The 19662-nt window shown below is 41.5% G+C and overlaps 1 protein-coding gene across 14 annotated transcripts in view; it reads left to right on the forward strand.

Moving 5' to 3' along the window:
- Positions 1-19662, forward strand: part of PKIG (cAMP-dependent protein kinase inhibitor gamma) — a 98678-nt gene that overhangs the window by 41282 nt on the left and 37734 nt on the right. Inside the window, exon 2 of one of the 14 annotated variants that reach the window (XM_078371740.1) lies at positions 3512-3628. The exons of the other annotated variants lie outside the window; for them this stretch is intronic. The gene's annotated coding sequence lies outside the window, so the exon portion shown is untranslated. The remainder of the gene's footprint in view (positions 1-3511; positions 3629-19662) is intronic. 14 annotated transcript variants of the gene reach the window in all.

Below are 19662 nucleotides of genomic sequence, written 5' to 3' on the forward strand. Positions count from 1 at the left end.
AGTAGCAAACAACAAAATTCACTGTAGTTGGTTTAAGCAGAAAGGTAGTTTAACATCTGCACTTGGATGTTACACAGATGGAAGTGAAGCAATCACGGACAATGTTTCCGAGAAAAATGGCCAACCCCACTAAGGGGGACTCATCTAGAGAAAACACTACTGCTGCCTTTACCAGCACAGGTAACGTCAGATACTGGACATCAGCAACTGTCCCATAACAGTCCTAGAACATGCGCTTATAATTTTCTTTATGTCTTCTACTGCAGTTAGCCCATTCATAATCTTTATATCCTTCATGCCCTTCATTGGTCTATAGCAGCTGCTACTGAGTTTGGAATAGCCTTTACTTTAATATGGACTTTACCTCAGGCAATCACAGGTGATTATTTTAAAAGCTCTTCTGACATTGTATGCCACTAACTACCGGCATCTCATTCTCCAAGACAGAGATTGGCAAACTATGTCCTGCAGGCAAAATCCAGCCCACCACTTGTTTTTGTGAATAAAGTTTTATTGGAATACAGCTATGTTCATTTTGTTTACACATTGTGTGTGGCTGCTTTTGCACTATAGTGGCGAGTTGAGTAGTTGCAACAGAGGCTGCAAAGCCTAAAGTGTTTACTGTCTATCTATTTACAGAAAAAGTTTACCAACCCCTCTTTTAATGCTTAATAAATTTTCCCTGCCTCTTAAGTTCAGCAGGTAAGATAAATCAGTTTCTTTCAAACTTTTTGACTTTGCAAATAAGATGTGCAGTTTATATTGATTCACGTGTGCATATCATATATTATATGTCAATGAAACATTTTCTTCTTTTCATTCTATTCTATACTGTTTCATGTTGTAAAAAATATGCTAGTCCTGGCCAGGCATGGTGGCTCTTGCCTCATGGTGGCTCACTTTGGGAGGCTGGGGTGGAAGGATTACTTAAATCCAGGGGTTTGAGACTAGCCTGGCCAACATGGTGAAACCCTATCTCTATCAAAAATACAAAAATTGGCTGGACATGGTGGTGGATGCTTGTAATCCAAACTACTCAGGAGGCTGAGGTTCAATTGCTTGAACCCAGGAGGCAGAGGTTGCAGTGAGCCGAGATCATACTACTGCACTGCAGCCTGGGCGACAGAACAAGACTGTCTCAAAATAAATAAATAATAAAAATAAAAATATGCTAGTTCTGGTCTACTAAATTGATTTCATGATCCACAAATCAGTTGTAATCCACAGGTACAGGAATAGGCATGTTCCATTCATGACTTATCCAAGATCGCTTTCATTTCCTTAGGAGTTTTGTCTGCATTCCCTTCTGATTTCTATTACTCAAATCTGTCAGGGTTCTCAGATACTACTAACAAAGTGTCTATCCAGCTGGTTTAAGCAGAAAAGCATTGCTTAAGAAAAATTTAGGGATCTTATAGAATCTTATAGAGGGTCAGAGAACAGATCCTAGTGCTACCTAGATGGGAATCAAGCAGCAAATAAAATGCAGGCCTGGGAAAACCATCTAACTACACCATGAGAAAACCCTATTGCTGCCATTGCTGAGCACCTGTGCACCTAGGGTCTGGCTGCCAGATATCCTGCAAGATCAGCCCCGTTAAGAACTCAGTCTGTGATTGTCTCAGCAAAGCTTCTTGAAGAAGGGCTCTCCTGGCTCAGGAGCTCAGAGGCTGCTCAGGGCATTTCCATCTTTTGGAATCCTGCTTCATCTTCATCTTACTGTTCTAAAAATCCTAATTTTTCTTCTCCTATTTTCTTTTTCTTTTCTTCTGCTATCTACTTTGCTCCTTTCCTTCTTCTTTTCTTTATACTTTTACTCATTCATATCATCACTGGCTTAACTCATGGCTGAGGTACCTGAACAAAGGTTAGAGCTCATTTCTTCCCGTTTTCAGTATACCTTCAACAGCTTCTCTAGCCACTCCTCATCGAGGTTATTGTCCAGCTTGTGTGTGTTTCTTGTGCACCTTCCAGTGCCAGGCACAGGCTGGGTGGCACACCTTCTGGGCCAGGCCTGGGAGTAAGGACAGGAGCAGGCCCCTAGAGACTGGGAGACTGTTCTCAGCTGACAGAGTGTGGCTTATGCCTCTCTTCACCCCTTTTAATGGCCAGTGTATTTGATATTTTGATTGTTTCTATTTCACTATTGTAAATAACTCTGCCTGTAATCCCAGCACTTTGGGAGGCTAAGGCAGGCAGATCGCTTGAGCCCAGGTGTTTGAGACCAGCCTGGGCAACATGGTGAACTCCTATCTCTACAAAAAAAAAAAGTATATATAAAAATGAGCTGGACATGGGGTGCATGCCTATAGTCCCAGCTATTCAGGAAGCTGAAGTGGGAGGATCACTTGAGTCCGGGAGGTCAAGGCTGTGCCATGATCATGCTACTGATCATGCACTTCAGCCTGGGTGACAGAGTAAGACCCTGTCTCAAAACTAAACAGTAAATAAATAAATAACTGATATAAATGTCTCTCTCATTTATAAGTCAGTGTGTGCCCATTTTTTAGCACTTGGTATGTATTGTCCAAGTCATTATTAAAAATAACTTCTTATATTTTTTCTTTGTGTAGAAGTAATGCTATATTTTATTATAAAATACCATTTTATAAAAAAACTAAAATACCAATAAGAAAATAAAAATTACTTGCAGTGTTATCATCCTGAGATACTACTGATTAATAGCTTCTTCCATTTTTTTCTGCTTTCCGTTTTACAAACATGAGTCCCTTCTATATATATAGGGGCTTACCTTTACATTAAAGTGAGACTATTTTTTAATGTCATCAGATATACTCTTCAGTAGTATCACTTATTATGACTGTATAATGTTCCATTCTGTAGATTTACCGAAGTTTATTTAACTACTCCCGAATTGTGGCCTTTCAGGATATTCAGTTTTATAGTATTCTGAACAGTGCTGAAGCGAACAACTTTAAGTCAAGTCTGCACGCGCCTCTGTAGTGGTTTCCTTTGGATAAATTCTTAGACGTGAAATAAGTGGGTCAGAGAGCATTTTCATCTTTTAATTAAGAAACTTTGTTTTTTAGACCAGTTTTAGGTTCCCAGTGAAGCTGTGCAGCAAGTACAGAGAGGTCCCATATACCCCTATATTTTTAAGGATTTTAGTATGTATTGTCAAATTGCCCTTTAGGAAAGTTGTACCATTCTCCATTTTCACCTACATTTTCCCATATCTCCACAACACTGAGAAGTATCATTAAAAAGAAATCTTTGATAAGGTACATGTCAAGGTAAGACTAAAGTTTCTTTTTCCTGAGATTTATATTTACATTAGTCAGTTCATTATTATTTATTGTGGTTAGTGATCACACAATTCCACAAATCTGCCTTTTTTTGCCAATTTAACAAAAATTATAAAAGTAATACACAGACACAGAAATAAACATTCAGATAGAACAGAAGATATAACGATTAAAGTAAAAAAAAAAAAATCCCCACTTGCTCTAGCCAGGCCTTCTGAAAGCTGGTTTTTTTTTTTTTGAGACAGAGTTTTGCTCTTGATGCCCAGTCGAGTGCAATGGCATGATCTCGGCTCACTGCAACCTCTGCCCCCCGAATTCAAATGATTCTCCTGCCTCAGCCTCCCAAGTAGCTGGGATTACAGGTATGCACCACCACACCCAGCTAATTTTGTATTTTTAGTAGAGATGGGGTTTCTCCATGTTGGTCAGGCTGGTCTTGAACTCCCGACCTCAGGTGAGCCACCTGCTTCAGCCTCCCAAAGTGTTGGGATTAGAGGTGTGAGCCACCGCACCCAGCTGCTGTTTGTTTTTTACCTTAGAGGTTTTTCATAATTGTGGTTACCTCCAAAACTGTAAATAAAATATACATAAACATGTAATTTTTATTGTTTTATTTTTAAGATGGAGTTTTATTCTTGTTGCCCAGGCTGAAGTGCAGTGGTATGATCTCGGCTCACTGCAACTTGTGCCTCCCAGATTCAAGAGATTCTCCTGCCTCAGCCTCCTAAGTAGTTGGGATTACAGGCATGCACCACCACACCTGGCTAATTTTCTGTTTTTAGTAGAGATGGGGTTTCACCATGTTGATCAGGCTGCTCTCAAACTCCTGATCTCAAGTGATCCACCTCCTCAGCCCTCTAAAGTGCTGGGATTACAGGCTTGCCACTGTGCCCAGCCAACATGTAATTTTTAAATTTGTCTTTTTAGCCAGTTATTTTGATAAGTAGTTTTGTATTATTAGAATTGCAGATGCTTTAAGGCTCTGGTGCTTACTTATCCTGCTGGATTTGTGATCTTTTATTTGACCTCAGAAAACTTTCCATGCTTTCTTTTCAGCCCTTGCCTACATTTGGCATATTGCAAGGGTGATCGCATCCATCATTTTAGGTGTTTGTGGGAAGAGGATCTCGGGAGATTTAATTCATCACATTGACTGGAAATAGCCGTCCTGATCCCCTCACTCTTTACCTCCTGACTCACCTCTGTGGGAGATGAAGAAATTAGTATCCTCCATTTCATTCTACCCTGTCTTGTTCCCTCTGTCTCAATATTCAAATGAAATATTATTTTCTTCATTTTACAAATGAGAAACCAGAGCTCAAAGAGGTTAAGTGATTTGCCTAAGGTCATATAGTTAGTACGAGGGTGTTGGTGGGGGAGCCAGGATTTTACCTCAAGTCCATTGAATTTCAATACTTATGACTGTGCTACATTAACATATTCTCTCCACTCTTTCCCCAGGTCCCCCTACCCCTCCATTTCCCCTCCTCACCTTCTGTTTTTGTCCTTACTGACACTTCCCTGCAAGGTTAGGAAAAGGTAGATTGGTCTGTATTCTGATTTTTGGCTTCAGGAATTAGAAGATATAAATGAGCCCCAGCAAGTGGCTTTGCCCTTCTTTGCCTCCATTTTTTCTTCTATTTAATGGAAATATAAGCACTTGTAATGAGGTATGTTTTGCACAGGAAATGAGATAATCTTTGTGAGAGTTTCCCTGCAATGCCAGTATCAGACGTTGTTATTACTTCAGAGCTCAATCAATATTTGCAAATCTAACCATGCAAACCAGTAGTATTGGCTGTGGGCTTTGTGGAATAGATAAGTTTTTGAGAAAAATCTTTTGGTTAATTCCTTTTTCTTAAAGTGGCATTAAAAAAAACTCTGTGGTAACTGTGTGTTAAAAAGAGCTCTGTTTTGTTTTTGTGTTTAGAGATATTTTTATGCAGATACAGAGGGAAATCAAAAGTCCATAGGAGGGGCAGACTGGCTATTTAAAAATGGTACCCAGTATCCCAGACCCTTATTGCTTTTTTCTTTGCTTATACTCAATAGTCATGTCAATCATTTTCACCTGTTACTTTATTTTGTGGTTAGTAAGTCCTGGAGCCAAAAAGGAAATTGAGGGACAAGGTTAATCTGGTTCATCTCACTATATTGTTGTGGTCTGTTTTCTTTTTAGCTTATCTCTATTAACTATTACTCTGTTTATACAGAGAGCACATTAATCTTTATACTTTCAGACTCTCTTATTAGGCTGGGCGTAGTGGCTCATGCCTATAATCCCAACACTTTGGAAGGCTAAGGAGGCTGGATCACTTGAGGTCAGGAGTTTGAGACCAGCCTGGCCAACATGGTGAAACCCTGTCTCTACTAAAAATACAAACATTGACTGGGTGTGGTGATGTGTGCCTGTAGTCTCAGCTATTTAGGAGGCTGAGGCAGGAGAATCATTTGAACCTGGGAGGTGGAGGTTTCTGTGAACCGAGATTGTGCCACTGCACTCCAGCCTGGGCAACAGAGCAAGACTCTGGAAAAAAAAAAAAAAAAAAAAAAAAAAAACCCCACCAAAAACAAAGTTTATTATATTAGGCCCCCAACAATGTTTATAAATTAATGAATGTTGGCAATGTTCTTAGGCCTTCTGCATAAATTGCAAAGTGGCTTGTGATACCCATTGTACAACAAGCAGTGTTCATCAACAGTGGCAGTTTCCCTAGAGCAAGAGTTCTTGAACTTGGACTGTGGACCTGCATTGTGTCCAAAGATGGCTTTCAGGAGTTCCACAACCCCCCTGAAATTATATTCATTTGTAATTTCTGCAGAGAAGGATATTTAATTAGATTCTCAAAGAAATATGTGACCTAAAAGTATGAATCACTACACAATTTTATGCAAAGCTTTTCAGTGGAGTGGAGATGGAGTCCCATTCTGTCACCCAGACTAGAGTGCAATGGTGCCATCTTGGCTCACTGCAACCTCCACCTCCCAGATTCAAGCAATTCTCCTGCCTCAGCTTTCCGAGTAGCAGAGATTATAGGCATCTGCCACCATGCCCGGCTAATTTTTGTATTTTAGTAGAGATGGGGTTTCACCATGTTGGCCAGGCTGGTCTTGAACTCCTGACCTCAGGTAATCCACCCACCTCAGCCTCCCAAAGTACTGGGATTACAGGCATGAACCACCTAGGCAACTTATTTTTGCACACATGTTAATATATTCCTTGATCCCACTTGATAAGTAAACTTTATATGACCCAGATATCTCAGCATTTGAAGATCTAGATCTGATTAGCATGACCCCTTGTTTCATGCCCTATGGAAGTCCAAAGTTTTCAGAAGATTCTATAGATATTTTTTTGGCTGGGGGGCGAATGTGTGGCATATGCTCTCCTGGTCATCTCTGCCTCCTCCTCCCTCTTTCTCAACCTATCAGCTCATAATTGAAACGTAGTCCCTTCCTTGGTTTTTGGGAACAAAGAATACATTCACAAAAAGCATCTGTAAGTATTAATTACTTTGCTTCTGATTTGGAGATCCCAAGAAGGGGTCAGCAGAAAATCCAGACTTCTGCCACCTCCCTGGCTCCTCGCTCCTTCTCTTTCTTTCATAGCTCACAGATTTACCCTGGAATTCCAGTTCTTCTTTCTTTATTTTATAGAGGTGCTTAGCAACTCCCAGGATTTTCTTTTTTAATTGAAAAAGCAAAACAAAACATGTTTTTTCTGTAGAGACGGCGATCTCGCCATGTTGCCCAGGCTGGTCTCAAACTCCTGTCCTCAAGAGATCCTTCTGCCTTGGCTTCCCTAAGTGCTGGGTTAATAGGCCTGAACTACCATGCCTGGCTCATTTGGTCCCCAGCTTTTGTTTGTTATTTTTTGCATTGCTGAATCCGAAAAAGTTATCAATAGCCTAAAGGGCTATCCATTTGTTAGGAGCCTCTCTCTCTCTAGGAGGCAGATGTGATTATGAAGAACTTTTTTTCTTTCTGTATATCTGCTTTAACATCTCAAATTGTTAGTGAAGCCATCTTAAATTCTTAGGCCTGTATATATATATATTTTTTTTTTTTTTTTTTTTGAGACGGAGTTTCGCTCTTGTTACCCAGGCTGGAGTGCAATGGTGATCTCGGCTCACCACAACCTCCACCTCCTGGGTTCAGGCAATTCTCCTGCCTCAGCCTCCCGAGTAGCTGGGATTACAGGCACGCGCCACTATGCCCAGCTAATTTTTTGTATTTTTAGTAGAGACGGGGTTTCACCATGTTGACCAGGATGGTCTCGATCTCTTGACCTTGTGATCCACCCGCCTCGGCCTCCCAAAGTGCTGGGATTATAGGCGTGAGCCACCGTGCCCAGCCAGGCCTGTATTTTTATTAAGAATCTCCTTTACAGCTGGGCACGGTGGCTCATGCCTATAATCCCAGCGGTGAGCCGAGATTGTGCCATTGCATTCCAGTCTGGGTAACAACGGAGAAACTCCGTCTCAAAAAAAAAGAACCTCCTTTACTTAACTGTGAATATAGGCCCTCACAATAGGATAGGACCTATATGAATATTAAAGATCTGGTTCTCACATAGAACAAAAGAGGAGGAACGTTTTTATTTTGAGATCTAGTAGTTTCCATCTCTGTTCCATAAAAGAGTTTCCTCCTCTAGTTTTATTTTCTTCTCTTTTTTTCAAAATAGTAATCTTTATTTTTTATGAATATAGGATTAATATGAATTTTATTAAAAGTAGAACAACTTGGAAGTACACAATGAGTTTATGAAGCTCCCCGTGTAATCCTGCCATCCAGAGATATCCTCTATTAACTATTTGGTATATTGTATATCCTTTTAGAGATTTAAAGGTAGGCTGGGCTCAGTGGCTTATGCCCATAATCCCAGCACTTTGGGAGGCCAAGGCATCAGGATTACTTGAGACCAGAAGTTTGAGACCAGCCTGGCAACATAGTGAGACTATCTTTACAAAAAATGAAAAAAACTAGCCAGGCATGGTGGTGCATGCCTATAGTCGCAGTTATTCCGGAGGCTGAGTTGTGGGAGAATCACCTGAGACTAGGAGTTTGAGGTCACAGCGAGCTATGATGATACCACTGCACTCCTGCCTGAGTTATAGTGCAAGACCCTATCTCGAATGAATGAATAAATATAACAATAACCACAAAACATGGACTATAAGCCAGGTGCTATGCATTGTCTCTGGGGGCCTCTGTTTACCAAAAAGCAAACTTGAAGTTTACGGGTAACTGGTGACTTACCTGAACATCTCCAGTATTTGCTATGTTAAGTTATATGCAATAAATAAGATGTATCTAATGATGTATTCTTGTGTGATCATCTCCATGTAATAAATTTTCACAACTAGGATTGTTTGGTTTAAAAAGTGTGCACATTTAAACTATTTAAACTTTTGTATCATCTTGAGAGAGGTAGTTTAGAGTGTGGGCTTTGTCCTCATACATACCAGTATTTAGATTTCAACTGCCACTTACTGGCCACTCACCAAAATGAAACTGTACATCAGTTTGCCTAGCTCTAAAGTAGAAGGATAACAGAAACTTCATATGGCTGTGAAGATTAAATGAGATGATGCTGCAATGTCCCTGGCTAGTGTCCAGCACCTAGGAAGAATAGTGTCCAACACAGACCAGGCCCCTCATGTCACAAAACTGACATTTTAATGTGGGACAGGAGGAGGTAGCAGTGAAAGGCAGTAAAGAAGTGAATAAACAACAAAAAAAGTACGGACATGTAACAGAAAGTGATGTCGTAGGTGGATGGGTGGTTATTTTAGGTTGAATGGCTTGGGAAAGTTTTTCTTTTCTTTTTTTTTTTTTTTTTTTTTTGCCTGAAGCTGTGGTTAAGAAATGAGGGTGGGAAAGTTTTTCTGAAGAAGTGACATCTCAGCTAAGGTCTGCATGATGAAGATAGTTTTATAGGGCCAGAATCGGTGGCTCACGCCTGTAGTCCCAGCACTTTGGGAGGCCGAGGCGGGTGGATCACGAGGCGGGTGGATCACGAGGTCAAGAGATCAAGACCATCCCGGTCAACATGGTGAAACCCCGTCTCTACTAAAAATACAAAAAATTAGCTGGGCATAGTGGCACGTGCCTGTAATCCCAGCTACTTGGGAGGCTGAGGCAGGAGAATTGCTTGAACCCAGGAGGCAGAGGTTGCAGTGAGCCGAGATCGCGCCATTGCACTCCAGCCTGGGTAAACAAGAGGGAAACTCGGTCTCAAAAAAAAAAAGATAGTTTTATAATTAGAAAATTCCTGGAAATAGAAACGTGGGATCAAACATTACAAACATTAGACCAGGCATGGTGGCTGGTCTAATCCCAGGACTTTGGGAGGCCGAAGTGAGCAGATCACTTGAGGCCAGGAGTTTAAGACCAGCCTGGCCAACATGGTGAAACCCTGTCTCTACTAAAATTACAAAAATTAGCCGGGCATGTTGGTGCAAGTCTGTAGTCCCAGCTACTCAAGAGGCTGAGGCAGGAGAATTGCTTGAACCCAGGAGGCGGAATTTGCGGTGAGCTGAGATGGCACCACTGCACTATAGCCTAGGTGACAGAGTGAGACTCTCTCTCTCAAGAAAAAAATAATAATAATGACAAAGTGACCTGAAAAAAATTTTAAATAATTGACATTCTTTCTATGTATAGACATGCCTCTTTTTCTTTACCATCACCAGAACTGCTTTCCTAATGTTAAAAAAAGTGGGGTTGTTGAAAGATTGTCTTAGGGAACTTCTAATGCTCTTCATTGGGAGAGGGAAAAGATAAGAAAACACCTAAGTGCCTTTTAGGAATTTCTTCTATTTCCTTTCCCTAAGTTAATTGTCCACCATCACCCGTTGTACTATAAACCTTTCTCTTTACTTTACTGGCCTTTTTTCTCTATACCACATCCTGCCTGCATTGTAGTACTGGAAGCTGCCAACATGCATGTTGACTAACAAGCACATTTTATTCTTTAGAATTAGGCAATGCCTAGGTCAGGAGAGTTAAAAGATGCAGATCACCATTGCTTTTGCTACAAAAACAAGGCAGCTTTTAGGGTAGACTGGTTTTTCCAAACAAATTTATTGGCAAGGCTGTAACACCTTCTGTGAGTTAAACTGTGCAGAAGGCTCTGCACATGTGTTTGTTACAGTTGAGGCTTTTTCCTGTATGGCATGCAGTGGGGGCAGTGGGCTTTGGTGAACACTGTATACTACCATTGCTTCTCCCCAGAATCTGTAGGTAATACGACCTCTTTTGTTTGTAATGTGTATATGGTTATACATTGTTTGTGGATCTGTTCTGAAAGCTTTTAATCATCTTGTGTTAATTGTACTGTAAGAAATGTTCTCTTTGTAGGTCTTGAGCAGGCCTCAGCATCTTTACAAAAATATACATGTTTGTTTGTTTATTTTTTTGAGATGGAGTCTCTCTCTGTTGCCCTGGCTAGAGAGCAGTGGCGCAATCTCGCCTCCCAGGTTCAAGCAATTCTCCTGCCTCAGCCTCCTGAGTAGCTGGGATTATAGGTATCTGCTACCATGCCCAGCTAAATTTTTTTGAATTTTTAGTAGAGACAGGGTTTCACCATGTTGCTCAGGCTGGTCTCGAACTCCTGACCTCAAGTGATCTACCCACCTCAGCCTCCCAAAGTAATCACACCTGGGATTACATGCCAGGTCAATATTCATGTTAAATTATAGCCATCATTCAATTACTGTTTTGTTCATATATGGGGCAAATGTATATTTTTATAAAATATACATGTATTATAATTTAATTTCTCATTCAAGCCTTAAAGAAAATATGTAGTTCAAACATGGAAATAGATGGATTAAAAGTCACTTGTTCTTAAAATGTGGTTTCTTTTTATAATCTTTTAAAATTCAGCAACTTAAATAAAACATCCTGAGGGCAACATGTGTTAGTGAGGGGGACTGGGGGTGGCGTGGGGAGGGAATGTGTTTGATGAAATTGTCCAGGAGCAAAGCACCACTTACTTGAAGCCCAGAGATTTGTCATCCAAATATGTGCAGATTGCTGGTGCTATAAATAGTTTGAACTCAAGTAAACAGCCTCTTTCCACTAGCTGCTGCTTGGCCATTATTCAGATGCCAGCACAGACTGAGGAACATCTCACACCAGGCTGAAGGCTCTTGTGCCCAAATTTTGGGCTGCTTCTCTTCTGGGCAGAGCCTTCAGCTATCCTGGACTTGAGATGGTCAAGGGTCACATGTTCACCCTCTTTAGTTACCCCTCCTTTGGCTCCCACCCCTATGCGATTTGATGTACAGTTTCATAAACATGCCTCTGCTCTGAGTAGCACTGATCTAAGAAGATTCCTGGCAACTATTAAAAAGCCTTGGGGCCACATGGCTGTTGACTGAAGTAGATTTAGGAAGCACAGAAGTTCTTTTTTCAGGGCAGAAGCATGCACGGCTCATTTCTTTCTTTGGAACTAAGTAGAGTGGCACTGGTTGTCAGAACTGCTGCAGGCTGCCTGTGCCAGCAGCTGATCTGCTCTATGCCAGGCAGGCAGGCTGCTGACATTTCAAGAGTCCCTTTGAGGACTCAAGCAACATGCTGTCATTAGAGCAACTGAGGACATTCCGTGGTTTATTACTATATTTCCTTTGGAAAAAATGTCTTCCTCTCTCTCTCTTTTTAAAATTCCTGCTTCAGCTGCATGGGTGCATTCATGTACAGTGACTCTTATGTCAAATGCCCATGAGGAGATTATGAATCATTTAACATTTTGTTGTTGAGGGGACATAAGGAATGGTAAACGGAATACTAGATTAAAAATCAGGAGCCTGGATTCTTGGGCAAGTTACCTAACATTTCTTAGCTTTGGTTTCTTCATTTGCCAAGTAAAGATAGTCATGTCCCTCCTGTTTCTCGGGGTTGATGAGAAAATTTATGTAAAGGTACTTTCTGGACTATACTGAACAAATGGAATGCAGAGGGGAAGTGAGGTAATGGAAAGAGCTTGGTGTTTGAGTTTCACAGGCCTAGCCCACACTGTGACTTCAAGCAGTTGTCTCTCAGCCTTAACCTTTTCATCTGTAAAATGGGAATATCTATACTTGCCTTGCAGGAGTGTTAGAAGGATTAGAAATAACATATGTAAAGTACTGACAAATGGCAAACAATAGTTTAATGGCAATAATTGTTATTATTACACTTAATGTGGAGATACTCACTCTGGGTGATTTAGGATTCTAAACCTGAGGAAGTATTCAGTTTATAGATGTAGAGATTAGCAAAAGCCCTGCTAATAACTGATAGTATTAACTGATAATAATAGCTAACTTTAAAAAATTCAAGTAATACATGAATATGACTTTTTAAAAAAATCTCTGAGTCCAGGAAGGCATCTGTCTCCTGCTTACTCCCCTCACCCTAAGGCAGTCATTTTATTTTTCTGCTTTCATTTCTTTTGGTGGTTACTTCTATTTCTCTAAATAATATCACTCCCATTTCCTTTTTTAAATTAATTTTGTTTTTGTCAGAATAGTACATTCACATAGTCTTTTTTAAGGTCAAATATTGTAAAAACAATAAAAACTGTCTCTTCCCTGCCCCCACCCTTTCTTTATCCTTCCTCCTATCCTGCTCCCAAGAGCCTACACTTTTGATCCTGTTAGGCATTTGATGGTATTTATCTCTCTGTAGCTAAATAATATGCTTATAGAGATATATGTTTTTTAAAAATTGTATTACAGAAATTTGAAACATGTACAAAACTAGAAAGAATAGTATAATGAATCCACATGTACCTCACATTACCCGACTTCAAAAATCAACAACCCATGGCCAATCTTGTATCATCTATGCTGGTAGCCACTTTTCCCTTGCCACTAGATTATTTTGGAGTAAATTCTGGACATCAATTTATCAGTAACTACTTTAGCATAATTTTGTTTGTTTGTTTGCAACAGGGTCTTGCTCAGTCACCCTGGCTGGAGTGTAGTGGCACAATCTCAGCTCACTGCAACCTCCACCTCCCGGGTTCAAGCAGCTCTCCTGTCTCAGCCTTCCAAGTAGCTGGGACTACAGGCGCATGTCACCATGCCTGGCTAATTTTTTTATTTTCAGTAGAGACAGCGTTTTACGATATCAGTCAGGCTGGTCTTGAACTCCTGACCTTAGATGATATACCTGCCTTGGCCTCCCAAAGTGTTGGGATTACAGGCTTGAGCCACCATGCCCGGCATAGTATGTATTTTTAAGAGAATAAGGACTCCTTTTTAAAATATAACCACACTACTATCATGCATAAAATAATTAATAATTTATTATTAGCAGTGATCTCCAATTAACTCCTAATTTTTTTTTCTTCTTTCAAGTCAGATCCAAAGAAGGACCTCACATTACCATACTGCTTTTTCTTGACTCATCAGTTTTTCATTTGTTTGTTTGTTTGTTTTTGAGACAGAGTCTCCCTCTGTTGTCCAGGCTGGAGTGCAGTGGCACCATCTCAGCTCACTGCAACCTCTGCATCCTGGGTTCAAATGATGCTTCTGCCTCAGCCTCCCAAGTAGCTGGGATTACAGGCACTCACCACCATGCCCAGCTAATTTTTGTATTTTTAGTAGACATGGGGTTTTGCCATGTTGGCCAGGCTGGTGTTGAACTACTGTCATGCAGTTGGTTTTCATCAGACATCTTGTCATGCTTATTTGGCCACTCACAATCAATAATAAAAGACTTCTTTCAGGGGATAGGTCTCGGTTTCCTCTGGAATGGGTCATCTGTTTGTCCCATAGGCCTCTGCCCTGCCTGGGAAGTTGCTGGGTACTAGAAGGGTCCTAGGGAACTAAGCGGAAGATGCTTGAGGGCACATGAGCAGGAGCAGCAGTTAGACTGAGCACCCTTCATGTGTCAGAATAAAGAGTCCAGACTCTCACTAGAAGCCCTCGATCAATCCCAGGCAGTTCGTTCAATTTATTTAAAGAGGCCTCCTGTCTTTCCCTGTGGTTCGACAGAGCTTTGAGGCCCTATGTGTGCTCCAGGTATGGGACAGAGGAGCTGGCTGGCACAGGACCTTCAGTGGATCCCTTCATTTATGGCCCTTCTCCTGAATCTTCTCCATGCCTGCTGTCTTCAGGCCTGGAGCCTCCCTGAGGTTCCATGCCATTCTTTGTCTCTCATTTCTTTCTTTTTTTTTTTTTTTTTTTTTTTGAGACAGAGTTTCGCTCTTGTTACCCTGGCTGGAGTGCAATGGCGCGATCTCGGCTCACCGCAACCTCCGCCTCCTGGGTTCAGGCAATTCTCCTGCCTCAGCCTCCCGAGTAGCTAGGATTACAGGCACGTGCCACCATGCTCAGCTAATTTTTTGTATTTTTAGTAGAGACAGGATTTCACCATGTTGACCAGGATGGTCTTGATCTCTTGACCTCGTGATCCACCTGCCTCGGCCTCCCAAAGTGCTGGGATTACAGACGTGAGCCACCGTGCCTGGCCTTTGTCTCTCATTTCTAATGGTGCTTTCTTGTCCCTGTGCTCTGAACTTGAGGTTCTGTTGTCATGCCTCTCTGAACTTTTTCTATCTTCTGGAGATTATTTGAAATGAAATCTCTTGTCCTCTAGTGATCTTTCCTTCACCAAGAAGGCCCAATTTGTAGTTTAGAAGACATGTTGCTTTTCACAAAAAGTATGTTATTGTTTTACCATAGACTGGATTAAGGAGAGGGAGGGAAGGAGGGAGGGAGGGAGTGGGGGTGGGGGAGGGAGGGAGGAAGGGAGAGAGAGAGAGAGAGAGAGAGAGAGAGAGAGAGAGAGAGAGAGAGAGAGAGAGAGAGAGAGAGAGAGAGATTAGAAAATATTTATTGGGTTTCCTATTTTATGCCAGGCACTCTCTTCTAGGCACTTGGGATAGATGTATTCAGTGAACCAGGGAGCCATAGTGTTGACCTTGTGGAGCTTACAGTCTGGTAGGGAAACACATGGGAGGTATACTTACAAATATGTTAAGGGTTATGAGAAGAGACTTAGGGGTACCATGAAACCCTTACAGCAGGAGGAGCTAATGTGGCTCAGAGAAAAGGTCACCCTAGGGAAGTGACATTTAGTATGGAATCTGATGGCTGGGTGAGAGTTAACCAAAACAAGAGGGAAGAGCCCTTCAAATTTATATTTAAAGTGCAGTAGGAAGTGAGAGTCTCAAACCAATAGAAGGTCCTTCTCCTGTTAGAGCACCAGGCTGTACAACCTCAGGATAGTCTCTTGCCTTCTCTGGATCTGGCATTCCTCACCCCTAAAATGAGGAGACCACATGTTCCTTTCAGCTGCAAAAATCAATGAATCCAAGACTGTTTAAAAAGTTAATGTAAGTGAAGGTCCATCTCTCCCAAAATAGCCCTAGTTGGAAACTTATCTCAAGCTGGTGGGAAGTGGTTTGAAAAAAATGCAGGGAGGGGACAATGTGATATTCTATAAACCTGTCCAGTTTCTAGCCACATACTCACTGGGGTCAGGCTTCTCTTCTCCTTGTAGCTCTCCCTCAGACACACCCAATCAGCAGTCCAAAGGGGACCGTGAAGTGGAACCTCTGAACATCAAACCCTGAAGAAAAAGCAGCCACATGTACTCTAAAACTAAAAAAATACTTTGAGTGATGTCTTAGTCATCTTTTATGGGTTTGACTCCCCTCCCCCAAAAAAGGTTTAAGTTTCTGATTTCAAAACATTGTTTTTTTGTGTTTTTTTGAGACAGATTATTATTCTGTCATCCAGGCTGGAATGCTGTGGTGTGATTTCAGCTTACTGCAACCTCTGCCTCCCAAGTTCAAGCAATTCTCCTGCCTCAGCCTCCTGAGTAGCTGCAAATGCATGGTGCACCATCAAGCCTGGCTAAGTTTTGTATTTTTAGTAGAGATAGGGTTTCACCACATTGGCCAGGCTAGTCTTGAACTCCTGACATCAGGTGATCCACCTGCCTTGGGCCTCCCAAAGTGCTGGGATTACAGGCATGAGCCACCATACCTGGCCCTGGTTGTTTAAAAAGAGCCTGGCACTTCTCCCTCTTCCACTTGCTCCCTCTCTTGCCATGCGACATTCTGGCTCCCCTTTCCTAAGGCCTCACCAGAAGCAGATGCTAGCACCATGCCTTTTTTTTTTTTTTTTTTTTTTTGAGACGGAGTCTTGCTTTTTTGCCAGGCTGGCATGTAGTGGTGCGATCAGCTAATTTTTGTATTTTTAGTAAAGATGGAGTTTCACCATGTTGGCCAGGATGGTCACAATCTCTTTACCTCGTGATCTGCCTGCCTTGGCCTCCCAAAGCGCTGGGATTATAGGCGTGAGCCATGCTTATGTAGTCTGCAGAACCATGAGCCAAGTAAACCTCTTTTCTTCATAAATTATTCAGCCTCAGGTATTCCCTTATAGCAATGCAAAATGGACTAACATTTCATCCAAACAAGTTAATCAATCTGTATCTGATTTTCTCATGTGTCTGGAGGGGATAATAATGATACCAACCTCATAGAGATCCTTATGGGATTAAATGAGGTGATTATATAAAGCAGTTAGAATACCGCCAGGCATGGTGGCTCACAGCTATAATCTGAACACTTTGGGAGGCTGAGGCAGGCAGATCACTTGAGATTAGGAGTTCAGAACCAACCTGGGCATATGGTGAGACCCCCATCTCTACAAAAATAAATAAATAAATAAAATATAATAAAGCAGAATATTACCTAGCATATGGTAAACATCCAGTAATAGTTTTGGGGTTTGTTTATAGATTTCCTTATTTTAATAAGTATCTTATAATATGTACAAAATGCTGCTAAATTAGACACGGATCTTTTTCTTAAGAAGTTAGGATTCTAGCAGATTCTAGGGAAATTAGACCTGCCCCCAAAAAGTATGTGTCAGAAGAGAAAAGGGTAAGTTTCTTAAGAGAGAAACAGAAAGTACTAAGGAAATTCAGAGGAAGGAGAGACTCCTTCTAAAGTGGGGGTAGAGGGTGGAATTAAACAGCCAAAGTTTCTTTCATCTTCAAGTGGAGCTGATACTGCTGTCTGTGAAAAACAGCCAAGTTTCCTGAAGGGAAGCCCTTTAAGAGGCAGTAGTGCAAGGGGGTTGTGGATTCAGGACTGGCCCTGAATGGTCCCCAGTTAGAGCATAGGCTCTGCCCCTTGCTCCTGTGAGCCTTTGAGCAGGTTGTTTGGCTTGCCATGCATCTGTTGCTACAGCTGCAGGATGTGAATATTGATAATGTCTCCTGCACCTGATTATTGTGAGGATGACGTGTAGTGGTGTTTAGAGAGTGCTCAGTGCACACTATGGCCCCCAGTCCACATAGTGTGTCCAATATTGTCAGTTATAAGAAGAAATGGGGCTGGGCGTGGTGGCTCATGCCTGTAATCCCAGCACTTTGGGAGACCGAGGAGGGTGGATCATGAGGTCAGGAGTTTGAGACCAGCCTGGCCAATATGGTGAAACCCTGTCTCTACTAAAAATAGAAAAAAATAGCCAGGCATGGTGGCACTCACCTGTAATCCCAGCTACTTGGGAAGTTGAGGCAGAAGAATCACTTGAACCCAGGAGGCGGAAGTTGCAGTGAGCCAAGATCGTGCCACTGCACTCCAGCCTGGGTGACAGAGCAAGACTCCATCTAAAAAAAAAAGAAAGAAAGAAAAGAAGAAATGAATGTGCCAGTGTTGCTATGATTCTGTCTTCCTGGATTCTGTCACAGACCTAGAATTATTCAGTTCACAAAGGAAGTGTTGCAAAGTACATGTTTAAAGAAAACGATGTTGTTTTTATGAATGGGCTCCTTACTATTGTTTTTGTTCAAGTAACAAAACATGATTCAAGCACCCATCTCAAGAACCCACCCTTATTTCCTGACACCCACTCAGGCTTCTGGAATTAAGGCTCAGCCAAACAGTGGCCCCAACTCCAGTCCCTCCAAACTGAGTGTTGCTGCCAAGATCAGGCCTGACAGCTATGGGTGGGTTTTTGTTCATTAATCATCCTGACATTCTGGAGAAATACAGGACCCCTGACTTCCTGGCCAATATGTGACTTTATTTCATTGTCACATCACCATTAGGGCAACGGATGATAAAATTAGAATTTCATCAAAAATTCAGAATTAGAAAAAAAAATAAGCTACAGTGTCTTTACTATGAAAACACTGCAGCTTATTTTTCAAGTATTTTTGAATGAATACTACGTGGCAGGCATTTAACCCACATAAGAACCTTGGAGAGTAAGGCTGTTATTCTCATTTTGCATTGGGAAACCAAGGCACAACAAGAAGGTCTGGGGACCAGAAGGAAGCCCAGGTCTCTGAACTGTGAATGACTGCTCTCTGTGGGTTACCAGGCTGGTGTGGTTTTTATTCCACAACAGTTGTTGAAAGTCTTCAGATTGGCAAACTTCCTCCTAATATAGCATGTTTTCTCAGGTCTTTTCTGATAAGCATTTGTGTTTTCTGAGAACCAACAAAAAAATCTTATTAAACCACAAACTATCACAGCCTCTTCCAAACCTATAGAGAACCGCTTTGCCAGCAGAGCTCCATCCCTACCTTCCCATCATTATCAAAGTAGCATTGAAACAGATCAGAGATCTGCTCCTTTTGAGAGAATTAGTTGAAGCCCACACTTGCTTCAGGCCACACAGGGTTTGGTAGCAATACGAGGAAAGCAGCCTTTCTGACCTAGTGGCCTGAGTGCTTCCTTTACCAGGTTGGCTGCAGCAACAATTTTGAGAAATGACATTGGCATTGGCATGTGTGTAGCACGTGTGCTGACCTAGGTAGGAGTTGAGGCTCCATTTCTAATTCTGTCTGTTTCGCGTTGAGCTGTGTGACCTTGGGCATGTCACCTAACTTCTCTGTATATATCTTCTTATCCAGGAAAGGGAGATTACTATGCCTCTGAATATCTAATTCTCCTAAGGATGTTATGAGAATCAAATGAGATTATGTACAATGAGAGCTAACGTTTATTCAATACTTAGTATGTACCAAATACTTTCAATTTCCTTAATGTGTTTTTTAATTCCCACAATCCTAAAACAGAGGCACTAGTATCTCACTTGACAGTTAAAAAAGCTGAAGTTCAGAGAAATTAAGTCACACAGAACTCAGATCCACATCTGTGGCCCCCAAAGGATGTTTCTAACCACTGCGCTTGTCATATTGCTTCCCATTATACACAAGAGTAGAGAGATGTTCTTTGTCTTTACCATCAAGCACTAGACAAATGCAAGAAATTCTCTCTCCCAACTATCACTGTTCCATGTTAGTCCCTAAGGACGTTTAAATTCTCTTACTTGTTTATCTTATTTGGTAGTTTATGCTGCTTCTTTTTATGTCCCTGAGGACTTTTTCAGTGAATTCTTTTGGTTTTACTCCCAGAGAATCTGTTTGTCTCCTT

Source organism: Callithrix jacchus, chromosome 5, assembly GCF_049354715.1.
Source record: "Callithrix jacchus isolate 240 chromosome 5, calJac240_pri, whole genome shotgun sequence".
Taxonomy (NCBI): Eukaryota; Metazoa; Chordata; class Mammalia; order Primates; family Cebidae; genus Callithrix; species Callithrix jacchus.